This window comes from Mus musculus, chromosome 5, assembly GCF_000001635.26.
Source record: "Mus musculus strain C57BL/6J chromosome 5, GRCm38.p6 C57BL/6J".
In the NCBI taxonomy this organism is placed as follows: Eukaryota; Metazoa; Chordata; class Mammalia; order Rodentia; family Muridae; genus Mus; species Mus musculus.
The window spans coordinates 150,132,124-150,145,505 of record NC_000071.6 but is presented as its reverse complement, the minus strand read 5'-3'; the positions used below and the strand labels follow the sequence as shown (position 1 = coordinate 150,145,505).

The 13,382-nt window shown below is 44.9% G+C and overlaps 1 protein-coding gene across 3 annotated transcripts in view; it reads right to left on the bottom strand.

Annotated features, from left to right (window-relative positions):
• The window catches only part of Fry (FRY microtubule binding protein), a 379,136-nt gene that overhangs the window by 352,248 nt on the left and 13,506 nt on the right, over nucleotides 1–13,382 (bottom strand). Inside the window, exon 2 of one of the 3 annotated variants that reach the window (XM_030254574.1) lies at nucleotides 4,559–5,037. The exons of the other annotated variants lie outside the window; for them this stretch is intronic. The gene's annotated coding sequence lies outside the window, so the exon portion shown is untranslated. The remainder of the gene's footprint in view (nucleotides 1–4,558; nucleotides 5,038–13,382) is intronic. 3 annotated transcript variants of the gene reach the window in all.

The window sequence follows — 13,382 nt, the reverse complement described above, 5'->3', positions numbered from 1 at the left end:
AGGCTTACACTCTGATTCAACTGGGCAATGCCTCTCCAAGCTCCCACCAGCATACCACATCTGACACTTTCCTCACACATGCCCCATGCCATTTATAAACACGTAACTTTTGTGTTGTACAGGAATGCACTTGAAAAACAGAGCAAGCAGGCTGGGTGTGGCCGCACATACCTGTAATCCCAACATTTGGGAGTTGGAGGCAGGGAGATTGGCAACTCTAGATCATTCTCAGTTACACAGAAGGTCAGTCTGGGCTTCATAAGGTCTTGCCTCAATAATACACACACACATACATACATACATACATACATACATACCTGCAATAAGGCACAGATGAACAACTTGATAATAATTTTCAGCAACTGAGACTTACTTTCTATGTTTTAAAAATCTAAACACACACACACACACACACACACACACACACACACACACACATCTATAGGTACACACCTATCCATAAATTAAACTCACAGACAGGCACATATGCTCTGTGCAAACATTCATACTACTCATGGCCTGTGATCTATTTAGCTCTTAGGGAGTAAGTAAGAAAGAATCCTATTAGCACAGAGATACTCAAAAGCTATGCTCACCCACGGTGAGGACTCATCACGGGATGGGGAGGGGGCATTAAGTTTCAGGGCTCGATATCGCACAGAGATCCCAGATTCCTCTCCTGCTCTGGTGGAGCTGCAGGGTAAGGCTAGTTCTCATTATCTAACTTAGCTTCAGGTTTCTGCCGCATCTCAATTCCATTTGTTACTTAATCTGCAGTCAATTAAACCACACTTAAGCTAAAGACCTGGCTATATTTGTAAATATGCGCAGCTGTCAATTTTGGCCACGATTAGAGACATGGTTCTCTGCAAACAGCATCTTCCCCAGATCGACACTGTATTTAGCACAGATAAAGACACCAACAGGCATTACCACAGGGATTCTAGAGGCCTCTCTAAGACATCTGAAATACAAGAGAAAGTGTTTACCATCACTTAAGATAAAAGGCTAGTGCCCTGCAAAAAGTGGTCTGAGATGCTGTAAAACACCAGAGGATTTTAAACCCGGAATTTGAGCAGAGTTTGTTGACATTTCACTTACGGCTAGGATTTTTGTTTACTCCTCAAAGCAGTAGAGCGGAGATTCATGCCTCTGATTCAGAAATGGCTGAAAACTATTTAAAAATAGTCAGGGCTGCTTCCTAAAATAGATTTTTTTTCCATCTGACTGGAAACAGAGGGTCCCTGTAGATTTGTCCGTACTAGCAAGGGAAAATAAAAAAATGAGTCTATCTCAGAGTTAAAAATTCAAATGAGCCTTCATTTTGCTAGCATGCAGAATTTCCTATTACAGGATTAACAGACAAAAATGTTAAACTCACTCAACAATGTATTTGTGGACAAAGAGGGGGGAAGACTTAGAGTCCCATTTTAAACGCAGCAACTGGGACAGAGTCAGCCTAGGGACATCAGCCTGGGGACTTACGGACACTAAGCATGCATCCTGCCACTGAGCATCCGATCCCATCACAGATGGTGTGATGCCACCATGTAGTTGCTGGGAATCGAACTCAGGACCTCTGGAAGAGCAGCCGGTGCTTCTAATCCCTGAGCCATCTCTCCAGCCCCACACCAAGACCTTTTAATGTGTTCTTTTGTTTTGTTTTTGTTTTGTGAGACGGGCTTTCTATGTGCAATAGAGCCTTAGCTGTCCTGGACTTACTCTGTAGACCAGGCTGGCCTTGAACTCAGAGATCCACCTACTTCTGCCTCCCGAGTGCTGGGGTTAAAGGTGTGCACCACTATTGCCTGGCCTCTTTTAATGCATCTTTAGTCTTATCAATGAGAGCTACTCAGGAGTTAAGAATCTCCCAGGTGATTTAGATGCCTCAAGCTTTTCTTTATTCTATAAAATAATGCAGTGACTCTCCTCTATCTATCATCTGTCTATCTATCACCTATTTCATGCTTATGGTATGCAACTGGAGAGAACTGATGTTGCAAATTCTTTGATGCCCTGACATCAGTCAGAGGATGGCTCATAATTAAATAAAAAGGATAGAGTGCAGACAATATTGTACAACTCTCTGAAGCATCAATTAGGAATGTCAGTATCTCAAACTAATTGTCATTTTAAAACAAACAAACAAACAAACAAACAAAACAAAGACCCCTTTTGGCTCCCACGGTCATTTCTGGTAACATCCTCGCCCCACTTCCATAACCAAGACCTGAGATATTTTCTGTGCTCACTGCCATTTTCTGCCATTTTCTTCCTTGTATTTTACTGAATTGTCAAGGGAGAGCTTCCCCCGCTCTCTATTTGTTAGCATTTGGCTCTTGGCAAACAGTTTTACTTTCATTCCCACTAAACAAGGGGTGAGGGTTTTCAAGATATTAAGGTATCTACCCTGGAACTGTTCTAAAAGGCAAGGCCTAACCTGGGGTTTCCCAGACATCCCTAGCTGCATGCTATAGGCAAGCTTTTTACATAGTAATGCCACCCGAGGGCTCATATCTCAGAACCCAAAGCAGCCCAACTGCCCTCCGGTGGGTTACCAGGACAGAGCATCAACAGACTCTCCTACCTGGAATGCAGACGGAGCATGCGCTTCAAAAATTTCTTGGGTAACTCCAGGTTGCAGGATTGCTGTGAGCACCAAAAGATATCCTGGACCCTCTGACTTCGCTTGCAAGGTTGATGCAGACATAGCCTTCAAGACTACTTTTCCTGCTGGTGTTACTGTTTGAAAAATACTGGATCCCACTATTGGCTGACAATCTGCCTTCTTCGTGATCAGCTCTAGTTAAGTTCTCCAGCCCGCCCAAGGTGCCCACCGGTCCTGTCTCTTCATCCGGTGGAATCTGCCTCCTTGGTCTCTGAGTTCTCTATTCAGAGTAGCTCATCAGCAATTCAAATGTAACCTGACCAAGATTGTTGTCTAAGACTCACCTGGACTTTCCTGGGAGGCTGCTCGGCCCTGTCACCTGACTCCTACCCACTCTCTTAGATTTGCCCTTCTGGCCACAGAACCTCAATCTCACTGAAGGAATTTCTACGGAACGCTCAATAGTGCTCTTAAATAAGTCACCATTCTTCTGGAGGCCATATAAGAGCAGTTCCAGGTTTCTGATTCCTTAGCTCTGCCCTAGAACCATGGAGACACAGAGGCAGCGCAGATAGTCCCACAGTTAAGAGGTGGAAGTGACCCCTCCCTCACTTCACTTTCCGGCTCAGCTGCCATGTAGTTACTCAGTAAGAATAAGAGCATTTGATCGGGCTTTACCTTTGACAGTGTATGAATATAGCCAAGTCTGGGCTTTATGGCTTGCTCCTATTATCCCAGCTTGGGAGGCTGAGGCAGGGGGATGGCTATGAGTTTGAGGCTAGTCTGGGCTATTCCTAGCCACCCTGGACTACAGACTGTCAAAAGCAAAATTAAATAAATACAACCAATACTATGGAATATGACCTACTTACTGCACAGTATTTAAATGTTGGGTGAATAGGTTCTTTTAAAAAGTGACGGTCCCAGAGGCTCCCAGTGCCTCATGAAATTGAGATTGCTCTGACACGCTTAAAGAGAGCACAATCGGTATAAGAATCTACACACGATGACCTGCATGCCTGGATGTACCTCTTGTGTGTCACACAGATGAGAGTTCTGTAAGGAGGGTCCGGGGAAGGGGGGAGGGAGGCTCGCTGTTTGCAAACCTAGGTCAGAAGTGACTAGATGCAGCTGACGCTAAATGATAGGAGACAGATGGATCCTTATTTCCTATGGGCAACTCCACTTCGAACCCACCGTTAGAGCCAAGGTGGGTTTACTTTTATTTTATTTTTTTTGTGTGTGTGTGCCTCTATTCTTTATGTCCTTACAGGGATTTTTAAAATTATAGCAAGGCTCATAGGCTTCGTGGATTCCAGTGCCTTTGTCTCACAGGTAAGAACACAGACGCACGTCACCTGGCCAGTCTCTCCCCAAGAGCAGAGCCAGGCAGGAGCTACAAGCTCTGAGTTCAGAGGTCAGCTGCACCTCCCAGACTTTTCTGTTATTGAAAAGTTGTCCTGTTCTGAGAAGTTCCTCATCTCAACAGACATTTTCACCCTCTCTTGTTCAAATTGGCAAGGCCCTCCTCTTCGATTTTTTTTTTTTTTGCATTCTTGATTTATTTTTTATTTTTATTTTGTGTCTGCATGGATATACGTGCACTTATTCGTTTTATGTGTGCAATGCCCAGTGTGGTCTGAAGAATAGTGCAGATTTCCCGGACCTGGAGTTACAGACAGTTGTCAGCTGCCATGTGGGTGCTGGGAACTGACTCTGCATTCTCTGTAAGTCCAGTAGCAGCAAGCAAGTCCTCTAGTAGCCAGCGAACTCTCTCTCCAGCCCAGTAGCCTTTAGTACCATGTTTCATGTCACACACACACACACACACACACACACACCAACACCCCCATGAGCCAGGCTCACACCTTCTGTACTCTGCACACCTCCTACCCTGTGGATATGCAAATTCCACACAGGGTAGAGTTTAAGAAGTTGGGTAGGCCTTACGTTTGAGAAAGCCGGTTGCTCAGTTCCTTGTCCTGTTTTATACACAGTGTTCTGGGCTGATTCAATCAGCTTAGTTTCTTCAGTTCAACCTGGAACTGTCAATTCTGTGCATAATTAAATGGCTCTGGTTTCCCTTCAACACGATCTGGCTGGACTGGTTTCCTGCTTCCCCAGAGGGTGCAGCGCAGCCTCCTGCTGTATCTCCTTCACCCAATAATGCAACTGTTTCAATCCTTCACTTCAGTTCTGTATGGAGATGCTTTCCAGTTCACATCTTGTGACCTCCTACCTTGGATTTCCAAAGAGTTTCACTTCTCTTTCCCTCTGGGCTCACTTCTCTTTTGGCTCAATGTCATTCCTAAAGTTTCTCTCTTGAATCTCTCTACTGTTCCCATTGTATGGCTCACAGTGTTTGCTTCACAGGGTACTTTAGACATTTGGATAGTGGTCCATCCTGCACTTGCTTGCTTCGACACATTCTATGGAGAAAGAGAATAATCTCAGCTGGACATGGGAGTATACAACTGCAGTCTTAGCATTAAGAATTCAGAAGCAGGAAGATAACTGTCTGAGGCTATCCTGGGCTACGTGGTAAGACCATCTGAAAATGCAAAAGGCTGGCAGTGTAGGTCAGTGGTAGGTGGCTTGCATGACATGCTCAGGTCCCTGGTTTCCATCTCTAGAACAGAAGAGAATAAAAAAAAAAAAGGCTGAAAACTGGGAAATACTCTCAAACACAGAAATCTAAGACCTACACCTCTCCACAGAACAGAAATGATGTCACTGTAGGTACTGATAGCTGGGACATGGCCTCAGTTCAGGTGGGCACTGAACAAGAAGGAGCTAGACTTCAGCTTCCTGGTCTAGTTTCCTGCCAGTCCACCTCAGTGGATGACGCAGTCCCAGATGCTGTAGCTCACTTCATGGCAGATTCTCCCATCTAATGGAAATCTTTCACTCTATCTTCTCACCCTGTGGAAGTCTGAATAGGGATGGCATATTTGAGTGTTTACCCCATAGGGAGTGTCACTATTAGGAGATGTGGCCTTGTTGGAGTAGGTGTGGCCTTGTTGGAGGAAGTATGTCACTATGTTGGGATGGGCTTTGAGATCTTCTATGTTCAAGCTACACCCAGAGTGGCACGCAGTCTCCTTCTGCTGCCTGTGGATCATGCTGTAGAACTCTCAGCTCCTTCTCCAGCACCATGTCTGCCTGGACACTGCCATGCTCCCACCATGATGACAATGGACTAAACCTCTGAAACTCTGAGCCAGTCCCATTAAATGTTTTCCTTTGTAAGAGTTGCCACGGCCATGGTGTCTCTTCACAGCAGTTAAGCCCTAACTAAGACACACGCCAAGTGTTCCCTCCGACCACTTATTCAGAGACACAACTGAGATTCTGCCCGACATTTGGAACCAACATATTTCCACGGTTCCTTGAGTGGTTCTCACTCAGCATGGGGCTCATCAAGTAATTGAAAAAAGAGGATTGCACCACTCCCCTGAAAGGGCTCCTTGAATCCCATCGGTTGGCCTCAATGAGTGTCCCCCATATTTAAATATTACCGTTATTAATAAACACACAGCATAGCACATGATTGGGAAATCAAAATGGCCTAGGAATTTCATGTTCTTAGGCAAGGTGATTTCAGATCATTTGCACCAGGTATCCAGTGTGTTCGGAAACCTTCCAAAGCACCGTATTAAATACTGAGGAGAAGAGCAAAGAGGACACCTGCCAACTAAAGCAGGAGCCTCTTGTTCTGTCTCCAACTGTCAGACTTATTAACTGTGGGTATATGACTGACAGGCACATAGCATACATCAGTCCTGAGAGTTATACCTGCCGCTGGAGGCTTGTGTCATCAGCTATACCTCTGTTATACTGGCCCTCCCATGACTCCATTAAAGCTGCAGTGAGAAATGAATGTTGTGACATGCGTCACTTATATCTAAAATGTAGTTGGAGAAATATTAGTATCATTATTACCAGACTTCAAAAAATAACAAAGCAACCGTGGCAAGATTTCTATTTTCTGTGTGTGCATGTAGACATGTATGCATGTTAATGGGAGGGAGGCTGAAGGAGGGGGGAGAGAGAACACAAGTGAGCATGGTATGTATATATTTGTGGAATAACCTAGGCTGGCTGGCCACTAAGCTCCAGGAATCTTTCTGTTTCTGCCTCTCCAGCACCTGGGCTACAGCACAAGCCACCATGCCTACTTCAAGTGACTTCTGGGAATCAAATTGACAGCCTCATGCATTTTTTTTTTTTTGAACAAGATTCACAGTGAAGAACAACTCCAGTTATTAGAACCCACACAGGCATCATCTATGTGCATAAAATGATACTTTTAAATTAATTTTTTATGTTGTCATGCAAAGTAATGGGTTTCATTATGCCATTCTGTACACAGGAACATTTGTTTTTGCAAACTATCTCACTGACTCAGTGAACACTTTTTCTACTCCAGTCTACTTCATTGTTTTAACTACCCTTGACTTACAGAACTAATTTTCTGATCTTTCAGTGAGTTAACTCTGTAGTTTCTCATGAATGAAATTTGGGGCTGGAGAGGTGGCTCAGTGGTTAGGAGCACTGGTAGCTTTCCCAAGGGACCTGGGTTCTTTCTGTTCAGTACCCATATGGTGGCTCACAAACGGCTCTAACTCCAGTCCTAAGGATCTGCGCCCTCTTCTGGCCTTTACGGGCACTGCACACATGTGGTGTGCAGACATGCCTGCAGGCAAAACACTCATATACATTAGATGGATGGATGGGTGGGTGGGTGGATAGATAGACAGACAGACATAATAAAATTTTAAAAAGGATGAAATTTGAACTTTGGAGCACACAACTTTTTTAATTCGGGAAGTGGCGAGTAATTCAGAGACATTTACTAGACTTGAAGAGTATCGGCCCCTGAGCAGCTGGGGCCTCTGGCAGCCAGAAGAGGAACCACAGCATTGTGGGCTACACTTCACCCATCTTTCTAGGAACAATGGCTTCCTGATTAATGGCACTGCAAGCTACTCATTGAAACTTGGCTTTTCAAAGTCCGCCCTTGTTCTGGTTATTGCCGTCAGATTGCCTGTTTACACTGGACTCGGTGTGCTAGCTTATTGTCCCCACTGAAAAAAATACTTTGTAAAGAGAAAATAGATGAATTGAAGCACAAACCCAGACTCTCAGCATCAGTTAAAAGTACACTCCGGCAAAGACACCAGACATGGTGGCAGCAGGTGAAGAAAGACAGCCTCCTGCATTTTACAGCCGGTGGCTGAGAGTAAATCACGAGGAAATTAATTTTAAAACAATCCTTTGGTACACAAAGAACTTTATCACTTTTTAAATAGTGAAAGCGTATTTGCACACTAACGAGCTGGATTTGCTTGTACGTCTAACATAATATAATTATATCAAAGTCATATCAATCTGATATTTACAGGCTGATTGACAAAACAAAATCTCTCTCTCTATATATATATATAGATTTAAAAGTCTCTGCCTTCAGTAATGAAACCACTGTTCCTATAAGGGCAGAGATCTTTGCCCATGCAGTAGAAACAGGTGATTAATAACACACGGCAGCCTCAAATCCAAGCTGGGGTGTTTCAGGCATTGTCTCTGGGCACTGCATGTCATGATGCCACAGCCAGTGCCCCGTGTTCTGAACCAAGGCTGTGATGAAGTCACCAGAAGCAACACCAGCCAGCTCTGTTCAAAATACCAGACTCACTCTGCATTTGGTTTGGAATTAAATTTTGGCCATTGTATATTCAGATATCTTTTACTGTTGGACAATCTTTTGCAACATGCACATTCATTTCTGTGACACTGCCCCCTGTCCCCTTGTGGGGTTGTGACCCACAGGGTGAGAAGCTTGTATTAGCAGAGAAGTGAGTGGGCCTGTGGTCAGAGCATAGTTGAAGAGTGAAGTCCTTGAGGAGCTCACGTTCTCCTAGAACTACCAATCAGCATGCAGGTTATCTTTGAAGGCAGTTGTCCACAATATTGGGATAGTATGACAAACCCACGGTCTGTTTGTAGGAACATAACCAATATAGATTGTTTGGAAAAGGGGCTGACGGGGGCTGGAGAGATGGCTCAGTGGTTAACAGCACTGCCTGCTCTTCAAGAGGTCTTCATTTCAATTCCCAGCAACCACATGGTGGCTCAGAGCCATCTGTAATGGGATCCAATGCCCTCTTCTGGTGTGTCTGAAGACACTACAGTGTTACTTATATAAATAAAATGAATAAATACATCTTTTAAAAAAAAGAAAAGGGGCTGTCAAAATGGCCCGGTGGTGAAGAGTGCATGCTGCTCTTCTGGAGGACCCACGGAACCCGGAACCCACCCATGTCAGGAGATTTACAATCACCTGTAATTCCTCCTCCTGGATGCCTGATAGCCTCCGCGAGTGTCCTGAACTCCCTCCCCCCAAAATAAAGAGAAATCTTAAATAATCAGTCAGTCAAACAACAACAAGTCAAACAGGTTATTTAAAAGTGAAATGACTAAGCTGTGGGCTTTACAAGTCAGTTTTTGTAAACAATAGGTGTTTTTCAGGCGACAGTTTTAAGTTCCTTCAGATGCGCAAAGCTATGGTTAACCTAACATGCAGCTTCAGCTTTTCGAGCTAAGAGTTTATGGTGCCCTGGGGCACATCCTCGGTGCCCAGGGAATCCCATTGCCATCCTCCCGGGCACTCACGGGAGAGATACTTAATAACAAACTCTTGTGGACTAGAATGCTATTATACCACAAGATATTCCTTCTGTGTTTTCTGTCCCCAAACATAACAACTAGGCTAAAAGACCCAAGCGCTGAGTTCTGTGAGTCTTTCCGTTTCTTTTTCTAACATACATATTTAATAAATTTTCTACATCAAGCAAGAAGATAACAAACCAAATAAATGTAGTTCATGTGGGGGAGAGGGCAGAAAATGAGCCTGACGTTTTTTCCTAGCTTCTGGATGCGAATATTATATTTCTAATTATGGAGCCACAGCGGGGCCATTCTGATCTGAGGCTGAAATGTAAAATGAGCGAGGAGACGTTGTTTCCTGCTTGAAGCCGCGTTGGACCGTTTCCTGAAGGGAAGTATTGCTGGCTTTTCTTTCGTTCCCTATCAAGATACAAAACATGATGCCTTTCCTCTTAATGATTTGGGTTTCCAGGTAGTCACATTAGAAATGCAGAAACAGAATACATGGCCCGGTGCAGATAAGTCAGCATAGCCTGGCTGATTAGAGAGTCTTCCTGGGGTAATTGCCAGAGTCATCAAGATGTCACCGACACACGCGAGAGCACCTCTAAACATCTTTCTGAGTCTGACTTGTCTTCCCCACTGGTCTCATTGAGACATTATAATAAAAACTTGTGTGCGGTGATAGAGATGAACTCAGCGGACAAGTGGCATGGTCTATGTAGATTCACGTTCCTGACTGTCAAGAATGGCACCCGGAGCCAGGTGGTGGTGGCACACGCCTTTAATTCCAGCACTTGGCAGGTGGATTTCTGAGTTTGAGGCCAGACTGGTCTACAAAGTGAGTTCCAGGACAGCCAGGGCTACACAGAGAAACTCTGTCTAGGTGGGGGGGAGGCACCGGGAGATGGGCACGACTCTCACGACTCTCACTCAGGCCTTGGTCTTTGCTGGCCTAGGATTTTCACTTCACCTAAATGGCTCACTCACCCAGGGCACTGCCCACAGACTCTCATTTGCTCCTTACAACAAACCTATGAAGGAGACACTATAATCTCTATTTTTTAAAGGACCAAACAAAACCCATTACATGTGCCAGGTTTGGCTGAAGGAGCTGGGGGTGAGATTAGTCAGTGAGCAGAGGTAGAGACTTAGCATGGTCTGTTTAGGTTCTACTATTGGCCAATGTGACTCTTCTGTGCTGGCCTCTTCATTCCACAGACCAAGGGCCACACTTGTCCTGGTCAGTTTTCTTGTCAATGTCATACAAGCCGGAGTCATCTGGGATGAGGGGACCTCAGTTAAGAAAATGCCTCCAGCTTATCAGCATGTAGGCAGGTCTGTGGGGGCATTCTCTTGATTAGTGATTGATGTCAGAGGGCCCACATGTGAGTGGAGCCACTCCTGGGCAAGTGGGTGGTGTAAGAAAGTAAAACTGGGCAAGCTGAGAAGAGCAGGCCAGTAGGCGGCTCTTCTCCATGGTCTCTGCATCAGCTCCTGCCTCCAAGATCCTGCCCTGACTTCCCTCATTGATAGATTGTTATCAGGACCTGTAAGCCGAGATGAACCATTTCTTTCCCAAGTTGCTCTGGGTCATGGTGTTTCCTCACAACTACAGAAACAGAACTGACACTGAACCCTGGAGAAGAGTGGGTGGCCGGGAACGCATCTCAGTTAGTCTGCAATAACACTTGCACTGGTGACCGTGACAGAGGGGGCTGCCTCCCCTCACCGCTCTCAGAGTCGAGTCCCACTGGGGAGAGATTTCTATACTGTAAATCCCAGGGCAGCTTCACTGAGACATTTGGCAAATCTCAAGAAAATCAAAGTCACCGATGGTCACATTTGCTCCGGATGGGACAGAATAGACTGAGCTGAATAGGAACATAAAACTCTGTACCGTAAACAAACCTAAGAAGGGAAAGAAATGGCTTGTAATTATCCTGAGCACATGTGTGAGCCAGAAAGAAAAGCACCTAGAGCCCCCGGTTCAGAACGGTTCAGGGACCTAAATTACTTGGTTTGAGTTTGCCAATCAATAAGATTTATTTATTTATTTATTTATTTATTTATTTATTTATTTATTTAATGTATGTGAGTACACTGCAGCTGTCTTCAGACATACCCAGAAGAGGTGGTCGTGAGCCACCATGTGGTTGCTGGGGATTGAACTCAGGACCTCTGGAAGAGCAGTCAGTGCTCTTAACCGCTGAGCCATCTCTCCAGCCCCAGCAATCTGTTTTATAAAACAACAGTCCAGACTCTGGGTGACTGGCAGGCACAGTGGAAGAAAGAAAAACGAAGACTGAGTGACTCTAGTCTAGAACTGAGCAGTGGTGCAAATTTTCAATGCCACCCAAGGACCAGAGCGAAAGCTGCTATCACAAACACGTCTGCCTCTTCATGTGGCCGAAAGGGTTTTCACAGAACAGCATCTCAGTATGCACCCCAAGCCACTGCTGCAGGACCGTATTGGAATGTTAACCGAGTGAGCCACGGATGTCTAATGTCTTATATTCTAAACTACATCTGCTCATAATACTGAAAAAGCATGAGACAAAATAAGCAATTTAAGAGGCATAAGAAAAATATGGACAGACTGTCCCTATTCCATCAAAGTATTAATCAACTGGAAAGAAACAAAGATGACTCATTCCATTGTCAACTATGTACTGGGAAAGGCAAGTTCTTTGGGGACGCATGCATACACCAAGCCTCAAGTAGTTTAATTCATGGCCAGGACCTTATATCTGAGAGACACACAACTCTACATAGACCCAACACTCCCTCTGCTCATGAGAATTGCCGAATTGTCCTAATGATGATGTGAGCGCTCCAGCTCTGCTGATTACCTGCTGCATGGGTTCAGTTCCCACCTTTGGTTCTTGCTTTGCTTTCCTGTTAGCTAACCCATAAGCTAAAATAAACCTCCCCCACCCTGCAATCTGCTTTTGGTCGGCGTCGTTTCACGGTAACAGAATCAAAGGAAGAGAGAGGGTGTGCGTTTGAGCCAAATGGAGCTCCCTTCTCACAGAGCCTTTGCAAAAACCCAGAAACCTCACTCAAGTTCCCAGATAAGATGCACGAGCAGATCCAAGAGTTCAAAAGCTCGGCAGAACTCAGCCAACTAACACCAAGGGGAAACCAAGTCTCCAAGGATTTCCCTCTAAAAGATAAGAGTCTTAGCTACAGCAGTGTCATTGGATGAATAGAATAGTCTCCAAACTGAGTGCTGCTTGATTTTATTTCCCTTCCCTGGAACATGATACCGGCTCAGGTCTTCATTGGCAGGTGTGTGATCTAATAAAGAACAATACTCAGGCTCTCACTCGAGGTCTGATTGGATGGGAAATGGGCATGTTCATGACTTCACTTGGTTTTGATACACACTATTTCAGACAAAGTCACTTAAAAAATCCATTGCTTTATTTTTATGTAGATGTATGGGCTTATGTGTCTGTGCCCTGTGTGTGTGTGTGTGTGTGTGTGTGTGTGTGTGTGCTGGTGCCTTGGAGGCCAGAGGAGGGCATCACATACCCCTGGAGCTAGAGTTACAAGCAACTGTGAGTCACCTGGAACTCAACCCCCATCCAGACCCCTGAGCCATCTCTCTAGTCCCCAGACTCAACATTTCCTAAATGGAGGCTCCATTGTATTTGTTTGTTTGTGTCATTCAATGTCATCTAACATCAATGCTCATATGGAGCTCAGAGCCCAAATAAACATGAAATAAATGTGATCAGGTCTCACCTAGGATCCAGAAGAAAACGTGCTTCGAGAGAACTGTACCTGCAAGGTGTGTTTTAGAGTTTTAGAACTCTGAGGTGTACCTTGACTAACGATCCAGAGTCGTAGCTAACGTTGTGGGGATGTGTGTCCTCCGGAGCTACAGCAATAGAGCTGACACAAAGGTGGGTGGCAGCCAGTTTGGCCATTCATAAGCAGCTCAGTATATTCCCCAACCTTCAGCCCATGTTGGGAATAGAGCCTGAGCCTCCCTGGAATCCATGATGTCTTGGGTTCACTCTATGTTAGGAAGTTAATGGATGTGATTTAAAAACCCTTTCTTTTGTCCCCTCCCCACTGCAGAACTTAGGGGCAGATGAGG